We start from the raw sequence: 22,434 nt of genomic DNA on the forward strand, positions 1-22,434 counted from the left end.
GCTTTTGGAACAAATCCATAGAGATTATGCTTAACATTTTAAGAAAACAGTTACTGTCAAACTCAAGCAAGTGCAAGTTGTGATTCAGATTACTAACAGATGTTGAGTAGCAAAAATACATTTTCTATGTGTGTGTACATGCATATCTGTGATTTTAAAATTTAAAAAATAATTTAAGCTCGTTTCCCAGTTTCCACATGCACAATACTCATAGTTATAACTTTCTGGAAGGGATTGAACCTTAATTGTAAAGTGCCAGTGCAATTCATGCTAAATATGTTCTTTCTAAATGTATTTATGCATTAAATGGGTTTAACATTGTAATATCACTAGCATAATAACTCACAATTGAATATTAATGCTGAGAGTAAAGATGCAAAGCTCTTCTACATAATGAAATCTAGAATAAAATAAAACATGTGGACCGAGCAGAGCAAAATAATGTTCTTCAAAAACAATGTTTATTATCACCTACAAAGCTGAGCAATCAAAAGTTGAGGTTACAAGCAGCCAGGATCCTTAACTCTCTAACTATAAAGAAAAAGAATAAATCATTATTCCTGTAAATATCAAAAGAAGAATGTGTTCATTATAAATTCTTTCAGTGCTGCAAGCTTAACAATATGGTATATGGTAAATATCATTTAGTCATATAATTTTATTGCTTAAAGGAATCATGGTACCCCAATCTTCTTGTTTTGTATATGGGGAAATTGTAAGCCAGTAAGATTAATTCACCTACCCAAAGTCACACAACCAGTTATTAACCGACCAAAGTTTTAAAACCAGATATCTTAACTCACTCTTGTGATGTGATTTTTCAACTTTAGTACCAAGCAGAGTGTGCTATAAAAGATTATTTTAGGCCAGGCGTGATGTAATCCCAGTACTTTGGGAGGCCGAGGTGGGCGGATCACCTGAGGTCAGGAGTTTGAGACCAACCTGACCAATATGGTGAAACCCCACCTTTTTTACTAAGAATACAAAAATTAGCTGGTCGTGGTGGCGTGTGCCTGTAGTCCCAGCTACTTGGGAGGCTGAGGCAGGAGAATTACTCTGGAGGCGGAGGTTGCAGTGAGCCAAGATCGCGCCACTGCACTCCAGCCTGGGTGACAGAGGGAGACTCCATCTCAAAAAAAAAAAAAAATTATTTTAGGACAGTATATATAGTAAGGACAGAGTTTTGTCAACAGGGAGTAATGGTTGTATTGCTTTAGGATTTGCCACTTAGTAACTTCTTGACATAATAAGTTTTATTTTATAATCTTTCTTAGCCTCTATTTTATGTCTTATAATTTGGTGGTAAATATAGATGTTACCTGGAAAAGATTTTGTAAGGAGTAAATGGAAAAACTTATTTAAATGCTCAGCACAGTGATTGGCATATGCTAAGTGCTACGTAAGTATCATTTGTCATTGTTTATGATTGTTGTTTTCTCTTCAGAACATGCTAAAAAATACAATGTGAGCCTTTGAAAATAGCTTATCTCAATAGAAGGCCTGGAATTAAGATTTTAGATGCTCTCTGATGTCATACCCCTTGAGATTTCCTACTGATCTATGTAATTTATACTATCAGTAAACAGACAATTATGTGAACAACTTAGTCTTTTCAGTCAAATGTGTTGAACTAGTCATTAGAATTAAAACAATCTGGACTGATATTATGAATTATATTAGTATTATTACAACACAAATGAATGACAATACGCATGTTTAAAATACTTGGCTGTTATCCCTCTGTTTCCTTTCACCTGCTGTATACATTGTGTCTTGAAGTTTCCACGGTTCTATTTTCTTCATTCTTGTTAATACTGTTCTAGACCACATGCCTGGGTTAACTCAGCAAGTGTTGTAGCTGGCTCATCTGTTTCAAACTCCTTCCATCTCTTATTGGTCTGTTTAATATTTTGCTGCAAGACTTGTCCAAAGAAATGAGTCAACAGTGAATCCCTAATGCTTGTTCTGGCATTCAAGTTTTGCCATCCCCTGCACTTCATCAGCTTTCATTATACTTTACTACTTATTTCTCAAACTGATAATTTCTACTCCCTCAGGTTTTCACCTTTCTGTCTCCCAGATACAACAGGTACATTTTCAATGTTTTAATCTTTAGTTATACTCTTTATCCTGCCTGAAATGTTCCTTAACCATGCTTTTCCTAGTGTCGATTGGCATTTCGTTCTATATTGAATACACTGATACTGCTTTTTCTGTTTCATAACTCCCATAAATTTATGAGCCCCTTACTGACCCAGCAACCTGAAAGCAGCAGAGACTAAGTTGTCAACCAATATTGTTAAATTTGCTTATTGGAAATAAGACGGAAATTTGGGATGTGAATGTAAACACTGTTGTGGAGTATATGTGTGGACTGAAAGAGCACATACTTTTTTGAGCAAAACAGAAATTCTTTTCCAAATTAATCCTCAAAGCTTCATAAATACATATTTCCAGATTTCAGTTGAGTCAGGAATAATTTGGCAAGAGTTTTAAATCAATTTCTAATAGATTGTAAGTTTCAGAGTAGCACATTTCCTCCTCTACAAACCCACATGCTTTTCTCACCCTATAAAGAGATGCATTATATAATTTTGGGGATTTATAGCAGGTGTAGCAGCACTTTAAGACTCACCAAGGGCCAGAGCTAACCTTGAAGTTTAGAAAGGGTATTGTTTAGAGATGGTACACGTACCTTTTCTATTTATGAGCAGTGGAACAAGTGACAATGTTTCCCCAGGATAATTTGAATTTAATATCTCTTGTGAGAGATGTTGCACTGGAAATGCAGCCTTGCTTCTTCTAACCTCTCAGAAGAACCCCTTCGGGCTACCATCAAATAATCATTCTGGTGTTAGTCCGGAACTTAAATTCACACCAGCCCCTGAAGTTTGAGACAAAATCTGGTTAAGCAGTTCATGAAGAGTGCTCTAGAATATTTCTCTTGACATGTGAGCTCTAAACCACACATTTTTAGTTGTATTTGCTCTTCCCAAATGCTATTAACAGGGGAAATCATGATAGATTTGTTCCAGCAAAGTGTATTTTACATACAAAAAATAAACATTTTACATTTTTTATACAACTCCAAAAGTGATTATATGACTCAAGAACAGCTAACAAAACTTGCTGACTGCTTTGGACATAATTTCTTAGACTAAGAAAATGTATAATCGTTGGAGGAGATGCTTGCAATGATAGTAAGCTAGACTAGAACAGAAAATTAACCAGGAAGCAAATTTTTCTCTCATTCACACTTCACATAAACTAGAGTGTTACTATGCCATTTATATATTTACATTCTTTGAAGTACCTAAAGTTACACATAGATTAGATAGTGAGTACTGGCTAAAGGATAAGATAAAGAGAATGTTACACATCTGTTTTGTTGGGTTGAGACTATACTAAAATATAGACAATCTATTTTTGTATTATTTTGATGACAAGCAAGAAATAATATTTTCAGAATAATAAGGTTTGCATATTGGCTAAACATTTTCATAATTCATTTTATTTAACTTACAAAATACCACATATTAAAATTCACCTTATATGGAGAGCTCTCATTACCTATTTACATGAAATTATTTTATTTATTCACTTGTAACATCGTTCAGAAAAGTACACAAATTGTAAGTATATGGCTCAATAGATTTTCAAGAAATGACCAATATCAATTAAAAAAAAGACCATTACTAGCATACCATAAAACCCTAGGCACTTTTTCATTTAATACCTCTTCATCTTTCCAAGGACTACCATTATCCTGATTTTAAAACCATATATTAGTTTTCACTGTTTTTGAATTAAGTATATTCATGCATTATATACTTTTGTATGTCTTGCTTTTTACACTTAGCATTTTGTTTATGTAATTCAGTTAAGTGATTCCTTTAGTAGTAATTTAATTTTCTCTACTGTATAGTAATGTATTGAAAAGATATTATACAATTTATCTATTTTAGTAGATTGGTAGTTGATAGATATTTGGATTGTTTTCAGTTTTCAGTTATTAGCAAATAATGCTGCTATAAAGTTCTTGTAATTGTCTTGGCACAGGTACATATGCAATTCTGTGGGCTATATAACTGGGAGTGTAATTACTAGTTCATAGGCTATGCCTATGTCTAGCTTTAGTAGTAACTAACAAATAATTGGAAATCTTTTCATCTTTAATGAATAAAATACTGCTATATTTGAGTTTAAGTCTATTACCTTCAAATTCCCCTTCAATTTCTATGTGTTGTGCTTCTCTTTCCTTTTTTACTTTTGGATCAATCTGGGGCCTTGTTGTTGTTATCATCAATCATTCTATTTTTTAATGACTTTTTGAAAATTGTTATTTTATTAATCATTAATGGTTACCCAGGAAATTACAACATAGACTCTTTAATACAATCTAGTATCATTTAATACTTTTAACACTTCCTATACAATTTGTCTTCTTTTAAGATCTAGCCTCTTGTGCTATTGTTGAAATGAATATTATAGTTCTATATTTTAAACCCCAAAATGTGACATCATCATCATTGCCATCATGGTTGTCATCATTGTCATCATCATCATCATCATTATCATTGTGAGGCAGGTTCCATGGGCTGATTACCAACTTGTCTGAATCTGGTAAGACAGAACCCCGCCCCTGCCCCCCTCCACACACACACACACACACACACACACACACACACACACACACACACACCAAGTTACATAAAGTAAATTTATTACTTACAGATAGGTAGCAAGGAACAACAGAAGCCAAGAATTCATCACGAGCTGGGTCCCTAAGGCTCAGGAAAGCTTTCTAAGGTGGATGGAATCTCATCTGCACATGCCCCACTTGCATTGCAACTGAGGTACCAGGAAAGCAGCCTGCTCTGGGGTTTATACCAAGGGCATTGTGACTTGGGATAACCTGTTGAAAGACATCCTGTTTTGGAGGAATGGAGCAGAACAAAGCCTGGTCTCTTTCAGCCGTTTCCTTTCTATCTCAGATATTGCATTCCTAGTACATTCTGTGGGTAATCTGGGGTACTATAAGCAAGAAAATGGCAGGAGATTTGTTGAACCAAGGCCACCTGGGAAATTTTCCTGCAACACATATCTTTATTTCAGACAAACATGTGCTTTCTAATTATGTCTATTATTTTCTGAAATTTTTTGCTGTCATTTGTAATTATTTTTCTTCCAACGAATAGTCTCCTTTAAATATTTTCCAGTGTCAACCCATTAGTGACAAATTCTAACATTTAAAGAAAAGTTATTGTCATTTCACCATCTGATTTTGCAAAATACAGAATTCTAGGTTGACAGTTATTTTATTTGAGCACTTTTAAATTGTCACTTAATAGTCTTCTGGTTTCTATTGTTTCTCTTGAAAAGAAAATTGTCAGTCTTATTGTTGCTTCTTTGACAGTAGGATGTGTTTTTTTCTTGTTACTTTTGAAGATCTTCTCTTTAAATGTGATTTTCAAAAGTCTTACTATGTTGTGTCTAGGTGTGATTCTCTTTGCATTTGTCATTTTTGGTTATTAAAGAGTCCTACATCTGTAGGATTGTTTTTTTTTTTTATCACTTTTGGCAATTTTTCACTGGTATCTCCAAATAATTATCACTTTATCTCCCTCTTCTACTTAATCTCCAGTTATACATGTTTATTATCAAATTTCTCTTAGCTATGCTATATATTTTCCATCCTTTATTGCTTCCCATGAATCAATCTGAATATTTTTATTGATCTACATTCTCTGTTTACCTTCTCTCTTCTTCTATATCCAATCTCCTATTAAACCAATCTTTTGGTATCTTAATTTTAGACATAATATTTTAAATTTTTAAAATTTCCATGTAATTATCTTTTAAAATATATTCAGTTCTCAGGTTAAATTTCAGTCTTGTCATCTTTTAAAAATATATCAATCACAGTTATTTTAAAATCCATATGTAAGATCTAACATCTAGATAACCTTTGGGTTGTCTCTGTTGTTTTTTCTTCCCCGTGGGTTTTCAGTCATTTGGTCTTTTTTATTTGATATAATAGTAATCCTTGATCAACTATCAGACATTGTTTATAAAGCCTTGTCAAGATTATTAGCAACACTGAACAATGAATTAAATTTGCTTTCTGCCATGCAGCTAGAGTAGGGATAAATTACCATAATACAATTTGGGATTAAACTTATGCAGAATTGGATTCAAATATTTTATTAGGGTAAATTCATGTTCAGATTTACCTTATTCCTAACTCACATCAATCCTAGAATCCCATGTGGAAGGCTGATGTGTTTGCCAGGGTCATTCTCCATTGACAGACTGAATTCTAATTCCTACTAACTCTAATCTATGAAACTTCTAAAAGTTTTGAGCTTTCCCAGCATTTTACTTAGTTTATTAGCCTTTGGCCATGAAGCTACTTAGATACTGTAAAGGGCATATTGGGGAAAGCAACACAATATGTATGTTCACCTTAATGCACTTTCTCTTTGGGATTGTTACCCGGGAGGCCTGTATGCTCAGTCACCTGAATTCTTGAGTTTAGGTTGCCAACCACATATGGCTGCTGAACCCTCATCTCATATTCCAATTTTTCTAGCTGATGCCTCAGGCTACCTCTCTTCCATGTGTAGCTTATGATTTGGTATACAACTTATAGGAAAAGTATAGTGTACTTTTATGCTGAGCTCACTTCAGTGAGCTTTCATTCTCTTCGGAATTCTGACCTGTCAAGTCCTAGTTGCCGTGGTAGATGTTTCCTAGCTATTTTCGGGGGAAAGTGTCTTTTCTACAAGATATCTTACTGTTATCAAAAGAAGTTCAATTCAATTAATTTATACTCTGAACTATCAAATGACTAAATGACATATTTTTTAAAACATCAATCAATGCATCACAAACAGATACATATTTACACCTATAAATGTTCTGCTTTCTAAGTAGCCTATCAAAAATTATTATTATGTGACATTCAGCCAGGTTGCTGGTTTTTAAGAGGACTTTTAGAACACAATGACAAAATTTCTTTCCTCCAAAATTACAAAAAATAATAGTTTTGGTTAGGAAACATCCAATCGTAATGCATGTAGTTAAAATGTAACTATATGATTTTTCCTTTTAAATTCAATCACGCAAACAAAAATAAATGTCTATAGTGGAAATTTGGTATCTTTTAAATAAAATAAATTACTTTTGAAATAGTTATTTATGTGACATTTGTTTATTCTTTCAAGTCACTGGCATTTTCTAAGAAATTGGTCATAAATAAACTTGTAATTTTATTCAGTTTATATTTATATAAAATATTACACACATACACATATACATATATTTATAATATAATGCACAGTTAATATATTAAGCATTCTGTATCTTCTATACGGTAATATAATAGACATTTTATATATATTATAATATACATATTTATAATGTACATATTTCTCCTTGTGCCAGATGTTATTGGAGTAAAGGCCTGTGCCCTTAAATTGCTTCCTGAAAAACATACATGATGTTATAAAACATACCCACACACATAATAATAAAAAGAGATGAGATGAAGAGAAGGAAGGACTAAAAGTGCTATTTGAGCAACATTAGAAAGTATGTGCTTAGTGCACATAATGGAAATAATAGACCAGATCTCCTTCACACATTTATTTACTAAATTAACTTCACAATTTAACCAAAAGAGAAAAAGAATCCGCCATTTATTTCAATGAATCTTACAGCTGGCGGTAGCTTGACTTGGGAAATGTAAATCTGCTATTTTTCTAGAGAAGCACTGTCCAAAAGAAGTATTATGCTGGCCACATAAGTAATTTTAAATATTTTACTAACCATGTTTAAAAAGTAAAATAAATAGGTAATTTTTGAAATAAATGTTTTAAAATATTGCAACACCATCCATGTAGATTTGAAAATATGGGTCAATTAACTGAGAAGGTAAATTATTAAAACATCAAAAAAGGAACTTTCTGATTTTCTTTGTGAACATGAATATTTAAAAATTAATAAACTTTATTTTTTAAAAACAGTTTTATGTTCATAGCTCAAGTGAGCAGAACTCAGAGTTCCCATATACCTCTTTTCTACACATATCCACAATCTCTTTTAGTACCGACATCCTGCACCATAACGATACATTTATTACGATCTCTAAACATTGATATATAATCGTCCAAATTCCATAGTTTACATTAGGGTTCACTTTGAATATTGTACATTCATTTCATGGATTTGGACAAACATACATTAACATGTATCCATTAAAGTACTGTACGTGCAGAGTATTTTTACGGTCCCCTAAATCTTCTGTGATGTATCTATTCATTCTTTCCCCCACCCCAACCCATACAGCTGCTGACTTATAGCCTCTATAGTTTTGTTTTTTTCTAAATGACATATCATTGGAATCACACAGTATGTTGCCTTTTCAGACTCGGTTCTTTCAGTTAGTAATATGCATTCAAGTTTCCTCCATGTATTTTCCTGACTTGATCATTTCTTTTCAGCAAAGAACAACATTTCATTGTCTGAATGTACCACAGTTTATTTACCCATTCACCAACAAAATAACATTTTGGTTGCTTCCAAGTTTTGGCACTTATAAATAAAGCAGCTATAGACATCTATGTGAAGATTTTCATGTAGACTTAAGTTTTCAGCTCTTCTAGACAAATACCAATGAGAGCAATGTTGCAACCTATGTTACAGTATGTCTCATTTTACAAGAAACTGGCAATTGTCTTCCAGATTGGCTGTACCATTTTGTCATAGGATCCTTTGGGTGTTGCTTCACCGGCCGGAAATTTTTGTGGTTGGCAGCACCTCTGCTTGAGTTTTGCTCGTGCCTGCTGAACTCATTTTGCACACTCGGCCAGGCATGCTGCGCTCGGCTCACGCCACCAGCCCAGATCCCACACTTGCAAAGAGTGAGCCAGGTGTAGAGTTGTGAGGGGTGTGTGAGCAAGTGAATGCAGGGTCTGGCCACTACACACAGCCAGGTGAAACAGCTGCTGCAGTGGGGTGGGCAGCTCCTGGCACTGGCATGGGTACTAGCTCTGTGCAAGGCTACAGCTGGACCAGATGTGCTACAAGAGGCTTCCACCATGGGCACCAGCATCTGGCTAAAGGGAACGTGGTGGTGCCCAAAAGCTTGGAGACACCAGGAACTGCAGAGCCCCAAAGAGGCTGTTACCGTGTGTCACAGCCCTGGCTCAGGGAGCCCTTATAGCTGGGCTCCCAGAAGGGCTGCAGCTCTTCTCTCCTTTTCATTGTCCACAGTGTGGCAAATTGGGGGAGCATATTTCAGTGGGGCTATGTTTCAACCCATTTGTGTTACAGCTTTTTCAGTCCTGCCGTCCCACTCTGGTCCACAGCTCCTGGGCTAGCCTGGCCCCACTGCTGCTTCCCATTGTGTGGGGTGGCCACCCAGCACCAGCAGAGGGCAGAAGGACTATACTGTTACTGCTCTGGCTCAGGGAATCCCGAGGCCTGAGCCCCCAGAACGGTCACCACCCTTCACTCCCACAGGCTGGGAGCATGTCACTGCCTGCAATTCAGTGAGCCAGCCAGGAACATATTACAGCCCCTTTAGTTCTGGCCCACAGCTCTGTGAGCCATCCGGGAAACTGTTATAGTTCCTTTTGCTCCTGCCTTTCGGAGGGTCCTGAGTTCTTGTCCTGTATCCAGAAAGAATGAGGTCATGCTGACAACTGGAAGGTGAGCAAGGTGGAGAAGAATTTTATTGGGTGATTGAACAGCTCTCAGAGAAGAGGAGACATGAAGTGTATAGCTCCCATCTGCAGGTGGGTAGTCGTGATGAAATCTGAGGCTGGCTGAGTCCAGGGGTTTTAGGAACTCAGAATGAAGTGTGTGATGATTGATCCATGAGCAGGAGGAAGTACGTGCTAATTGGTCCGTGGGTAGGCCCAGAAAAAGCACCGCTTGAATGGCATCAAGGAATTTCTCACTTCAGTTCATAGACTTCACCTGGAACTGGCAGTCCAGTCCCCAGGCTTCAGGCCCTCCCTGGCTTGAATGTGGGGTTTCACCAAGGACCTGCCCCTTCCTGCCTATGAACCTATCTGCTCTCACTATCATCAACTTGGCATTCTTTTCAGCAATGAATGAAAGTTCCTGTTGCTTCGCACTCATCAGTTTTAGATTTCAGCCATTCCAATAGATGTATAGTGGTATCTCATTATTATTTTAATTTCTGATTCTCTTATGACACATGATGCGGAACATTTTCCATATCATTTACTTATCATTCATACATTTTCTTTAGTGAGCTGTATGTTCAAGTCTTTGGCCCATTTTTTAACTGGGTTGATTGTTTTCTTATTAAGTTTTAGAAGTTCTTTGTATGTTTTGGATAACAGTCCTTCATAAGATGTGTCTTTGGCAGTTATTTTCTCCTAATATTTGGCTTGTATTCTCCTTCTCATTGCCTTTCTTAGAGAAGAAGTTTTTAATTTTTATGTAATCCAGCTTGTCAATTATTTATTTTATGTAACAAGCCTTTCATGTTTTACATAGTCATGGCCATACTTAAAGTTATCTACGTTATCAATAAGATTTGGATGTCTTGTCTCCTTCAAATATCATGTTGAACTGTGTTCCCCAATTTTGGAGGTGAAGCATCGTGGGAGGTGTTGGAAAGTGGAGGCAGATTCTTCATGAATGGCTTGGTGCTACTCCTTGTTCTCTGTGTGTGTGTGTGTATGTGTGTGTGTGTGTTTTGAGATGGAGTTTCACTCTTTTTGCCCAGGTTGGAGTACAATGGCATGATCTTGGCTCACTGCAACCTCTGCCTCCTGTCATTCTCCTGTCCCAGCCTCCCAAGTAGCTGGGATTACAGGCATGCACCACTATGCCCAGCTAATTTTGTATTTTTAGTAGAGACAGTGTTTCTCCATGTTGGTCAGGCTGGTCTTGAACTCCCGACCTCAGGTGATCCGCCTGCCTCGGCTTCCCAAAGTGCTGGGATTACAGGCCTGAGCCACCGTGCCCGACCTCCACCCCTTGTTAATGAGAAAGTTTGGTTGTTCTGTTAGTTCACGTGAGAACTTATTGTTAAAAAGAATCTGGAACCTTATTCTCCCTCTCTTGTTCCCTCTCTCGCCATGTGAGATGCCTGCTTCCACTTTGCCTTCTGCCCTGAGTGAAGCTTCCTGTTCTTTATCAGAAGACAAGCAGATACTGGTGCCATGCTTGTATAGCCTTCAGAACCCTAAGCCTAATAAACCTCTCTTCTTTATACATTGCCCAGTCTCATGTATTCCCTTATAGCAATGCAAAATAGACTAACACAATTGTCTTTTAGGAATTTTATTTTTGTGTTTTATGTTTAAATCTGTGGTAATTTTGACTTAATTTTTGCTAAGTGAGTAAGATCTGTGTCTAGATTTATATTTTGGAATCTCAATGTCTAGTTATTCCAGCACCATCTGTTGAAAAGACTATCTTTGCTTTATTATATTGCCTTTGTGCCTTTGTCAAAAATTAATTGACTTTATTTATGTGGGTCTGTTTCTGGGCTCTCTATTTATTCCATTGATCTAGTTGTCCATTCTTGTGCATTTGCAAATAGCACAATATCTTAACTATTGCAGCTTTATAGTAAGTTTTGAAGTAGGATAGATTCAGTCCTCTGACTTTGCTCTTTTCTTTCTACACTGAGTTGGCTATTCTAAGTCTTTTATGTTTCCATATGAATTTTAGAATAAGTTTGTCAATATTCACAAAATAACTTTCAGGGATTTTTCTTGAGATTGCATTGAATCTATAGATCAAGTTGTGAGAGTGAGCATCCTTGTCTTGTTTCTTGGACGGAATGCTTTCAACTTTTCCTCATTCAGTATGATGTTGGCTGTGGGTTTGTCATATATGGCTTTTATTGTTTTGATGTATGTTCCTTTGATGCCTAATTTGTTGAGAGTTTTTATCATGAGGCAATGCTAGGTTTTATCTAATGCTTTTTCTGCATCTTTTGAGATGATCATATGGTTTTTGTTTTTAATACCGTTTATGTGATAAATCACATTTTTGATTTTTGTAAGTTGAACCATCCTTGAATCCACAGAACAAAACCCACTTGGTGGTGGTGTATTATCTCTCTGATGTGCTCCTGGATTCTGTTTGCTACTATAGTGTTGAAAATTTTGGCATCTATGTTTATCAGGGATATTGACCTACAGTTTTCTTTCTTGTTGTTGTTTCCTTTCCTGTGTTGTCATCAGGGTGATATTGCTTCAAAAACTGAGTTAGGAAGGGTTCCTTAGTTTCAGTAGGATTGGAATGTACATGTACCAGTTCTATGTACATCTGGCAAATTTTGGCTGTAATTTAAAAGCTCATTTGGCTATATTTTAAAAGCCCATCCAAAAAGTTCCAGGCTTTTTTTTCAACTGAGAGATTATTTTATTACAGATTCAGTTTCATTGCACATTATTGCTGTGCTCAGGATGTCTACTTCTCCTAGTTCAATCTAGGGAGCTTGCATATTTATAGGAATTTATTTCCTCTACATTTTTTAGTTTGGGAGCATACAGATGCTCATAGTAGTCTGTAATAGTCTTTATATTTCTCTGGTATCCATTGTATTGTCACCTTTACCTTTTAAGTGCTTATTGGAATCTTCTTTCTTTAATTCTTTTTTAATCTGACTAATGGTTTATCAGTTTTATCTCTTCAAAGAAAAAAAAAATTGTTAATCCTTTGTATTTTGGCTTTTGTTGTTGGTCTTAATCTCATTTAGTTCTGCTCCGGTCTTTGTTATTTCTTCTCTTCCACTCGCTTTGAGTTTGGTTTGGTTTTATTTTTCTAGCTCCTAGGGGTGCAGCATAAAGTTGTTAATTTGAGATCTTTCTGTCTTTTTCATGTAGGCATTTAATGCTTTAAACTTTCCTCATAACATTGTTTTTGCTGTATCCAAGAAGTTAGGGTATGTTGCATCTCTATTCTCATTCATTTCAAGAAACTTTTAATTTCCACCTTAATTTTATCATTTACAAAGATCATTCTGGAACAGGTTGTTTAATTTCCATGTATTTGTATGTTTTAAGAGTTCCTCTTGATATTAATTTCTAGTTTTATTCCACCATGCTCTGAAAAGTTACTTGATATCATCTTTTTAAAAAATGTATTGAGATTTGCATTATGGCCAAGCATTTGGTCAATTTTGGAAACCTTTTTCTTTTTTCTTTTTTCTTTCTTTTTTTTTTTTTTTTTTTTTTGAGATGGAGTTTTTCTCTTGTTGCCCAGGCTGGAGTGCAATGATGCAATCTCGGCTTATTGCGGGTTCAAGCGATTCTCCTGCCTCAGACTCCTGGGTAGCTGGGATTACAGGTGTGTGCCAACACTCCCAGCTCATTTCTGTATTTTTAGTAGAAACGGGGTTATTGGCCAGGATGGTCTCCATCTCTTGACCTCGTGATACACTGGTCTCGGCCTCCCAAAGTGCTGGGATTACACTTGTGAGCCACCGTGCCTGGCTCAGATTTTTTATTTGGTTGTATAGTTTAACCTCCAGTCTAGTAGGTGGTGCTTATGGGCGAGAGCTGCTGGCTGTGGCAGAATCTGATGGGTATGAGCTTGATCTTTTTTTCTGGGAGGGACTCTCTGTTGTCATAGATGATGGGCTTGTCTGCAGAATGCTCAATGTCCTGAGTTCCCTGCTTAGTACCTGGTGGGGGACAAAGCTGGGTGGAGTTGGAACTCCAAGCTCTTTCTTGGATACCCCAATGATGAGCCAAAGCACTTGCCCTTATAGCGGTGGCCAGGAGAGCTCACGGTGAAGTATACCCAGGTCCCTGCTGAGGGTACTGTACCAGCTATACCTCCTGGGCAGACAGAAATATGGTATATCTCCCTATCACACTCCTTCCCAAGAGCTTGTAATTTTTTGGTTCAGATAGACACTGTCATTTATCTCCAGATCGCAGTATAAGCAATGGCTGTGAAAAATGCCTATCTTGTGGCTACTGCCAAAATGGCTCCAGGGTGGAACCTTTCCATCAGCCCAAAACAGACAACTTTGTGGCTCACCTGTGTTCCGCTGCAGGAGGACTGCTGCTCCATGTAGGGAGGCAGAAGGGGCTCTCCCCTTTGTGCAGTCCTGGGCCAGTGAACACACCATCAATTGGGGTGCAGCCATGCATAATAGCCCTGGAATGTCCAGCCTTTGGTGTAGCTGCACTAACCCCTTTGGAAACAGCTATGGCTGCATCCATTGGGGGTGAAAAGAGACACCCCCCCCTTTCCTTGTTCATTCCCAGGAATGTGTGCTCCTTGGCCACTGGGATGGAATCATACTCCTCCTTTACGGGGTCCAGTACCACACTTGTGTCTCTGTTGGGAGGAGCACAGTCACTTTCAGTTCACAAGTGGGGAGCTCTCAAGCAGAGGAGAGCACACGCTCTGGCTTCCTTTGTCCTAAGGGGCACTTTGGTGTGCTGCACTCTCTCTTCCACTAGGAGCAGCCCACACTACAGATTAGATCTCTGGGAATCCCACAGATCCCCTGGATCCTGCTAGTCCTTTGTGATTGCTGCAGGCTGAGCAGAGTCTGGGGAAAGTTTGCAGGAAGACTAGTGACGTGGTGATACAAGGGTTGAGAATGCCTGGGCAGCATAGAGGGATGTACAGTGAGTGTACATCCATCATGGTATTCATCTTCTCAGCTCAATTCTGCGGGGATAGTGAATGAAACTGTGTAAACTGCCAGCCAAGGATTCTGCCCTGAGAGAGCTCCCAAATTTCTCAGGGCTTGGACTCATGAGAGTAGAGGTCTCTCTGACAGTTTGAAAGTCAGCAGTGTGCCACAGGGATGGGGGAAGCCGCACAATGCCCCCACCTACCCTTTCTCTGGGACTACAAGATGTTCAGTGGTAAATTTCTGCCAAACTCTACCTTCCTTTGTATGTTTCCCATCTTCTCCAGCTTCTTCCTTTAGGTTCTCTGATATATTCTAGCACTCTTCACTCAGTATGCCACTTGGGCCGTGATTTTTCACCTGTAACTTTGATTCTACTTTCTGAGGAGGACTGGTGTCTGATGTCTCTAGTCAGCCATCTTGCAGGAAAAAACCCCAAACACTTAGCAAATTATTTTATTTATTTATTTATTTATTTATTTATTTATTTAGAAAAAGCCATGCTTTGTGGCCCAGGCTGGAGTACACTAGTGTGATCTCAGCTCACTGCAACCTCTACCTCCAGGGTTCAGGTAATTCTTGTGCCTCAGTTATCCGAATAGCTGGGATTACAGGTATGAGCCACCATGCCCAGTTAATTTTTGTATTTGTAATAGAGATGGGGTTTCACCATGTTGGTCAGGGTGGTCTTGAACTCCTGACCTCAAATGATCCACCTTCCTCAGCCTCCCAAAGTGCTAGGATTACAGACACGAGCCACCGTACATGGCCCAGCAAGTTATTTTAAATTCCTGGTTTGATAATTCCAACATTCTTGCGATATCTTCTTACTTTGCTTCTGATGCTTGTTCAGTCTCTCCGAACTGTGTTATTTTTGCCCTTTAGTATGGCTTGTAATTTTTTGTTAAAAGTGGGCATAATTTACCGGGTGAAAATAACTGTAGTAATTAAATCTTTAATAATGTCATGGTTACAGTATGGGGAAAGCAGGTAATCTATAGTCCTATAATTAGGCCTCAGTCTGTTGGTGAGCCTGTGCCCCAGACTAAAATCTTCGCCAGCACTACTCAGGTTCTACGCTTGCCTCAAACACACCTTGGGTGCAAGAGGATGGCTTGAGGGTCCTAGAGTTAAATATTTCCTTCTCCTTTTTTCTAGGCTCTGATAAAACGCTAACAGGTTAGGCTCTGGTAGAATAGTTTCTCCTGAGGCTCCTGAGGGCAGGTCCTTTTTTTTTTTTTCCCCCCATAAAACAGAATTCTCTGGATTATTCTAAAATGATTGATTTTCCCCTCTCCCTGCCAGAAGCATGGGGGAGACTTTTCTGATATTTTCTGTGAGAACTAATGTCCTGGAGGTGAACCTCACAAAAGTGTGAGGGCCTCTCTACGACCAGACCCGCTCGTTGTTTTTCACACACAGGCCTGTCCCCACAGAGCCCCCAGGAATTCATCAATTACAGTCGGCTTTTTCTAACCTGGCACTGATTCTCACAGAGATTTGTGGTCAGGAGTTTCTGCTCTAGTGAGTTGTGATTCTCTGTGTTCACCTGTTGGTCTCTCCAATTTTGGAGGTGGTAATTCGACTTGCGATCACTTCTCTGATGGATCTGAGAATTGTTGATTTTTCAGTTTGTTCAATTTTTTACTTGTTGTTAGAGTGGCAGCTTCTAAGCTCCTTACATGCCAGACTGGAAGCTGGAAGTGGTTAAATCATTTTGATAATACATCTTATTATTAACCAAGTTATTCACATGTCATCATTTCAACTTGTAGTACTAGCCTCATTGCATGTGTTCAATACCCACATATGACTGGTGGCTCCTATATGAACAGCACAGTCCTAGAAATCCCTTCACTGGTGCTCAGATATAGTCTTTCCTAATGATGAAAGAAATACTGAGAGATAGTCTGTTATCCTCTAAAGTGGCACCCTTCTCAGAAATTTTAAGGGTAATTTTGACTATGACTACTTTGAAAATATTTATTAAGTTTAGACAAAAATCCTGTGAAAGTTGTAAAACATTTTAACTCCAACCGAGAGTTTGAGGGAGGCATATTCCATTAAGGTGACATTTAAGAGGTTTTTTTTTTTTTTTTTTTTTCTTTTTTTTTTTTTAAAATAGAATGAATAAGGTTTAAGAACCTAGAAATCCTATGAGTGGAGTTAGTACAGCTGTAGCATAAGCGGAATTACTGGAGCTGAAAGAAATCAGTTGTATGCTGTGAAAAGAGGTGCTTCCGTTTGGCCGGGTCTAATCCACTTCCACACCCCCAACATAGATGATCCTCTTATGCGGGAACACTTTGCTTCCAGAGTGTACTTTTACTTGGCCTGTTTAATCGGGAAATCAAAACCCATTATTGTCAATTTGGGTCTATATAACACCTATTTAGCAAGAACTCTTAGGAGTTAGATAATATGTTTTTCTTTGAGCAGAAAAAACACGTTAGTAAATAAAGAAAAGAGCTCTTACAATCAAGGGAAACTGTAAAAATGTAGCCTATTTGCCTAGCTATTGCTAATTCTGAAGTCATTGATTTTTATTAAATCTCAAATCAGCATTTGAATTCTACGTTAAACTCTTTTTTAACAGGTTATTGATAATGTCTATGTTGCTCTGTTGAAAATGACACTAAAATTTCTGTAAAAACTCTCAACTTCTATGGTGTGATATACTTCTTTTTAAAATGTTTTTTATTTTGATAGAGGATAAGTCTCTCTAGGTGCCACAGATGACAAATATTTTTCAGCTGAAATTAGCAATTTAAAAATTCTTAAGCTATTGTGTCAATATCTTGTTCCTAACATTACCAATGTATACATTTTCAAGAGGCAACATTTGCACATGTTAAAAAAAACATATTGTTCAAATACTATAATGCATTACTTCAGACTCTCATTTATTGGATTTAGGTAGCTGTGTGTAGTTCAATTAAATGCTTTAAATGCTTCATATGTTTTTATATTGGTATTCCTATGATTTGATCATACTTTATCATATGAAACAAAGGAGTAAAATGCCATATATGCATACATAACAATTTTTTTATGAGGGCAGAATGCATGAAAATCATTTATTTGTTATCCTTTATAAAACAAATATGGATACTCCCTGCCTTCCTCTAAGACTTTACAAACATTCCCTTATATATCATGTCATTCAAATATGGTTATGTTGGTTCATATAGGAACCAATGGTACTGCTTATAAGAGACCTGAGGCGAAGAGAATGAGCAGCAAAACGGTGAGTAGAGGATGGATAAGATTTTGTTTTAAGTTCATTCAAGGAAATTTACAAACCATCAGTTATGTTTCAGTTCCTATCCTAGGATTTGTATATAAAAGATGGACTTTGACTTCTAGATGCTCACAGTGTAGAGAGGTAAGACAAAAAATCACATACATATTACAGAAGAATGAATATCATGGTATGGGAGCAGAGAGAAGTGAGAGCTTTGGTCCACTTGGAAATAGTAAGGATGGCTTATCAGAGAAGATATATCTGGGTTGAGACTTAATGTATTGTAGAAGTGTTTCCAAATAATAAAAATGAATGAAAGGCGTAGGAATTCTTGAAAGAGGGAATGGCAGTTTTGTTTTGAGGAATCTCTTTCTTTTGTCCAGATCAATGTCTTTAACTTGCACAGAATTTGGGAATAAGGCAAGGCCTAGTTGGGCGAGTTATATAGAGAAGAAGAGAAAAGTGAGAGGAGAATCAAAGGCCTATTGTAGGGTCCTTAAGGCAGTCGGTTTAGGAAAACAGAACATCGTGTCTGGAGATACTCCCACAGGCCATTGCTGACTAGAAACAGATCTTTTTTTTTTTTTTTTTTTTTTTTTTTTTTGGTCTATGGGTAGGGAAAAAAGCTGTAAAAGTGTGGGTGGAAAGGTGTCCTTTCTGAGGTTTAAGATAGAACTGAGTTTTTTTTTTTTTTTGAAGAAAATACAAATGATTTTTGATTATTTGAATGCAGAGTGAAGGCTGAGAAATAATAGGAGATGAAGCTGAAAAGTTGGCAAAGGCTAAAATTGTGAAGGACTGTATACATCGTGCTAAATAACTGAGATTATAACTGGCATATTGTAGGTATATTTGCTTTTTGGAAAACCACTGGCTTTACTATGGAAGGTGCTTTGAAGAAGGGTAAGACTGGAAGCAGTTGGACCCACTGGGGTCTACATCTGTAGCTCTAGTGAAAGATAATACAACTGAAATTCTGGTGGGAGGGCTGCAAAGGATGTAGGTGGATAACATACATTTTATGAGGCAGAAAAAAGTAGAGCTTAGAGAATAATAGGTTGGAAATTTGTGTGCTGCTAAGCATGTTTGTTGCTAAGGATGTAGTCCCTTTTTGTTGTACAATCAGTGCAAAAGACATCAGGCTTATTAAGAACTTAGATTTAAAATGAAAATTTATTATATTCTAAAGGACCAAGGACAAATCACATAAATCCTCTAATAAATTCCCAAATCAGAGAGCATCCACACCTTTTTTAGCATTAAGCTTTTTCAAATTTTTGCTTTTAGCGAAGAAAGCTTAATGCTAGATTTCCACAATCTAGTCCTGCCTTTATTTTGATAGACTCAATTGAATAAATTTATTGATATTTATTTCTACATTCATGCCATAGAAATTTTGGATGGATGCTGCTTTTCTAAGGCAGGGTCGTGAGTTGCATTGAAAGTCAGTTAAAGCAATCTGCTCTCTTTCTGTAAATAACACTGTTTTTATCATGCAGTATTCACCTTCCTTATGTGTAGGTAAAACAAATACCACTTTTTCTACTGAGCATTATGATGACAAATAAGACATGACTTAGATGCTTCATGTCCAAAACAATAGTGGTGGAGCACTGAGTGGACCTTTAGGGAACCATGTATGATGCCTTGTGGGGAGAGGATTTTCTACAGTGGACCTCTCTTAGAATTGTAGCTGTGTGGAATGCAGTCACAGAGTTCCAGCAGAGATGAGGGAAGTAAAAATAATCCCAAGAGGCTCTAGAATAGTAGGCGCAAGTATGGCAATGCCATTTAAGTGGTACTTATTTCTTAACTGGATGGCAGCTTTGCTTATTGGGACCCATAGTGCAAGGCGGGTTTGAAAGGAAATGACCCAGTTTTCCAGATCAACAAATAGCTGGAATGTGAACTCTCCCTGATAAATGTATGCATGAGCCTGTTTGTGCTGAGCATAGGGAAAAAGAGTAATGCTAGCATGGCATTTCAGAAAACAATAGGATTTAACATCAGACAGATATGGATTTAAATCTCAAATCATTATTTGCTTGCTGTATGCCATTGAAGGATTTACTTTATGGGGAAAATGGTATGAAGCTAATGAGACTACCATAAGGATCCTATGAAATATATACTATAGCTTCGAGTACAATGTCTGGCAGAAAGCGCGTGTTCAACGTGTTGTATTTTTATTTTTCTGAACCTGGGAAGATATAAATCTATGCCTCTGTTGCCTCTCATTTTTATCATTAACTCTAATTATCCCCAAAATCCATACTCATTGTAGTTATAAACTATAGGCAGGTCAAGAAAATAAAAGGGGGATTGTTATCCATATTCGCTTCTTTAGGAAATAACATAGTTAATATATTATATACCTTTCCACATAGTATTGACACACACCCACACCCACACTCAGTTATTTAAAAAAAAAAAAGAACTGGTTTACATTATACATAAAACTTTATAATCTGTTTTCAACAAATGTATATGTATATAATATTTAGTATGCAAATTCACAAGTATACATAAAAATAAAGAGATAGTATAATGGATCCCTATAATATATTCACTAATATATAGGTATAGCTACATTTTGATTCTCTTACCCTCCCTCACTTTTATTTTTTGTTTGTAGCTGAGGTATTTTAAAGACAGTCCAAAAATTATATAATCCCCTGTATACTTCACTATGTATCTCTAAAATACCAGGACATTTTCTCATATCACCATAATGTAAGCATTACACTTAACAAAATTGCCTTTTAAAGTTTGAATTAGTATTGAAAAATGACCACATATAACAATTTTTTGTGTCTCTTATGTATATTTAAACCTAGAACAATGATCTTTACTTTTAACTTTTCAATGCCATTGATTCATTAAAGAAAATTTGTCAGTTGTTGAGCCTGACAGATTGATGGCCCTGAAAGATGTTCTATCCTAATTCTCAGAACCTGTGAATATGTTACATAACATAAAGAAATGGATTTTGTAGATATGATAATATTAAAAACCTTCAGGTAGAGATTATCCTGGATTATCCAGATGGGCCCAATGTAATTAATCGCAAGACTACTTAAAGTGAAAGAGAAAGATATAAGAGGAAAATTAGAGAGAAATGAGATTGCAGTAGAATGGTCAGAGAGATGCAACTTTTCTGGCTTTGAAGATAAAGGAAGTCGATCATGAATCAAGGAATGTGAGTGGTCTCTGTTACATGGATAAAACAAAGAAACTGATTTTTTTCAAGAGAGACTCCAAAAAGAGTTATAGCCCTGACAATGCTTTGATTTTTGCCCAGTGAGACCCATTTCAAACTTCTAACCTACAGAACTGCAAGACAACAAAGTCTGTGTTGGCCACTAAATCTTTTCTAATGTTATGCTGCCCATAGAAAATCAGTACAGTTGACTGACAAAGTATCCCACTCTGCGTTTGTTTGTTTGAGTCTTTGTGATGTCAGTGAACTTTTCCTCTTCATTTGTATTTATTGTAATATATTTTAGCTCTAGAAGCTTGAGTGCGTTTAGATTAGACATTTCTTTTTCTAGAAAACACATCACATGTGGTGTTTTCAGTTTTATATTGCATACAGTCATACAACATAAAATGTCTATGTTTCATACACTTATGAAGGTTGAGATTGATCATTCGGTTCAAGTGGTATCAACTTGATTCTTTCATTATAAAGTTCCCAATTAACATTTTATTAATAAACGCTGCCTGAATCAATGATTTTAGCAGCAATTGTAAATAGTGATTTTTAAAATGTCATCATTCCATATTTATTTGTTAGAATTTAACTGTAAAGAATTTTCTTCTATCATCTCAGATGATTTGGTTAAATTAAGTTGTGCAGAAGATCACAATCAATATCTATTTTTTCTTCTTTTAAATGTCAAGTTTTAGAATAAGGAGTTGGTGCCATGGTTATCCTGATTGTGTAAAATTAGTCAGATTTCTTCCTTCTTGTTTTTCCTTCCTTCATTTTTTCCTTCCTTTCCTTTTTTATTCCTTCCTTCCTTCCTTCCTTCCTGCCTTCCTGCCTTCCTTCCTTTCTCTTTCCTTTTTAAAAACAGCACTATGAAGTCCTGGGTTTTTTAAATATTAGCGTGTTTGATCAGTTATATTCATTAATTTATTATTTATTTGTACACTGAATTGTTCATGGCCCTTTCATGTTGGCTCTATGCCATTTTCACCAGAGCCAAGTTACTTGATAGTTTCTTTTCTCAGTAATAACAGAACATCACAGTCTGATCTTGTCTATTTCTTATCCCAGGTCTGTAATCAGCCATTCTTCCAATCACATATTGTGATATGTATTTTGCCCATTATTCCATTTCATACATAATTATTATTATTTATCGAACTAATTATCTACAATTGGACATTTAGGTTATTTTCACTTGTTTTATATTTGTGTTCTCTGAAATGTAAGTAGGTACACTGAAATTAAAATATAACTTGTGATTATGTCTTAACTGTGTTGAGATATTAGTTTTTGAAACAAATGACTATATTCATGTAACATCACCAT

The sequence above is a fragment of the Macaca fascicularis genome, chromosome 6 (genome assembly GCF_037993035.2).
Source record: "Macaca fascicularis isolate 582-1 chromosome 6, T2T-MFA8v1.1".
Classification (NCBI taxonomy): domain Eukaryota; kingdom Metazoa; phylum Chordata; class Mammalia; order Primates; family Cercopithecidae; genus Macaca; species Macaca fascicularis.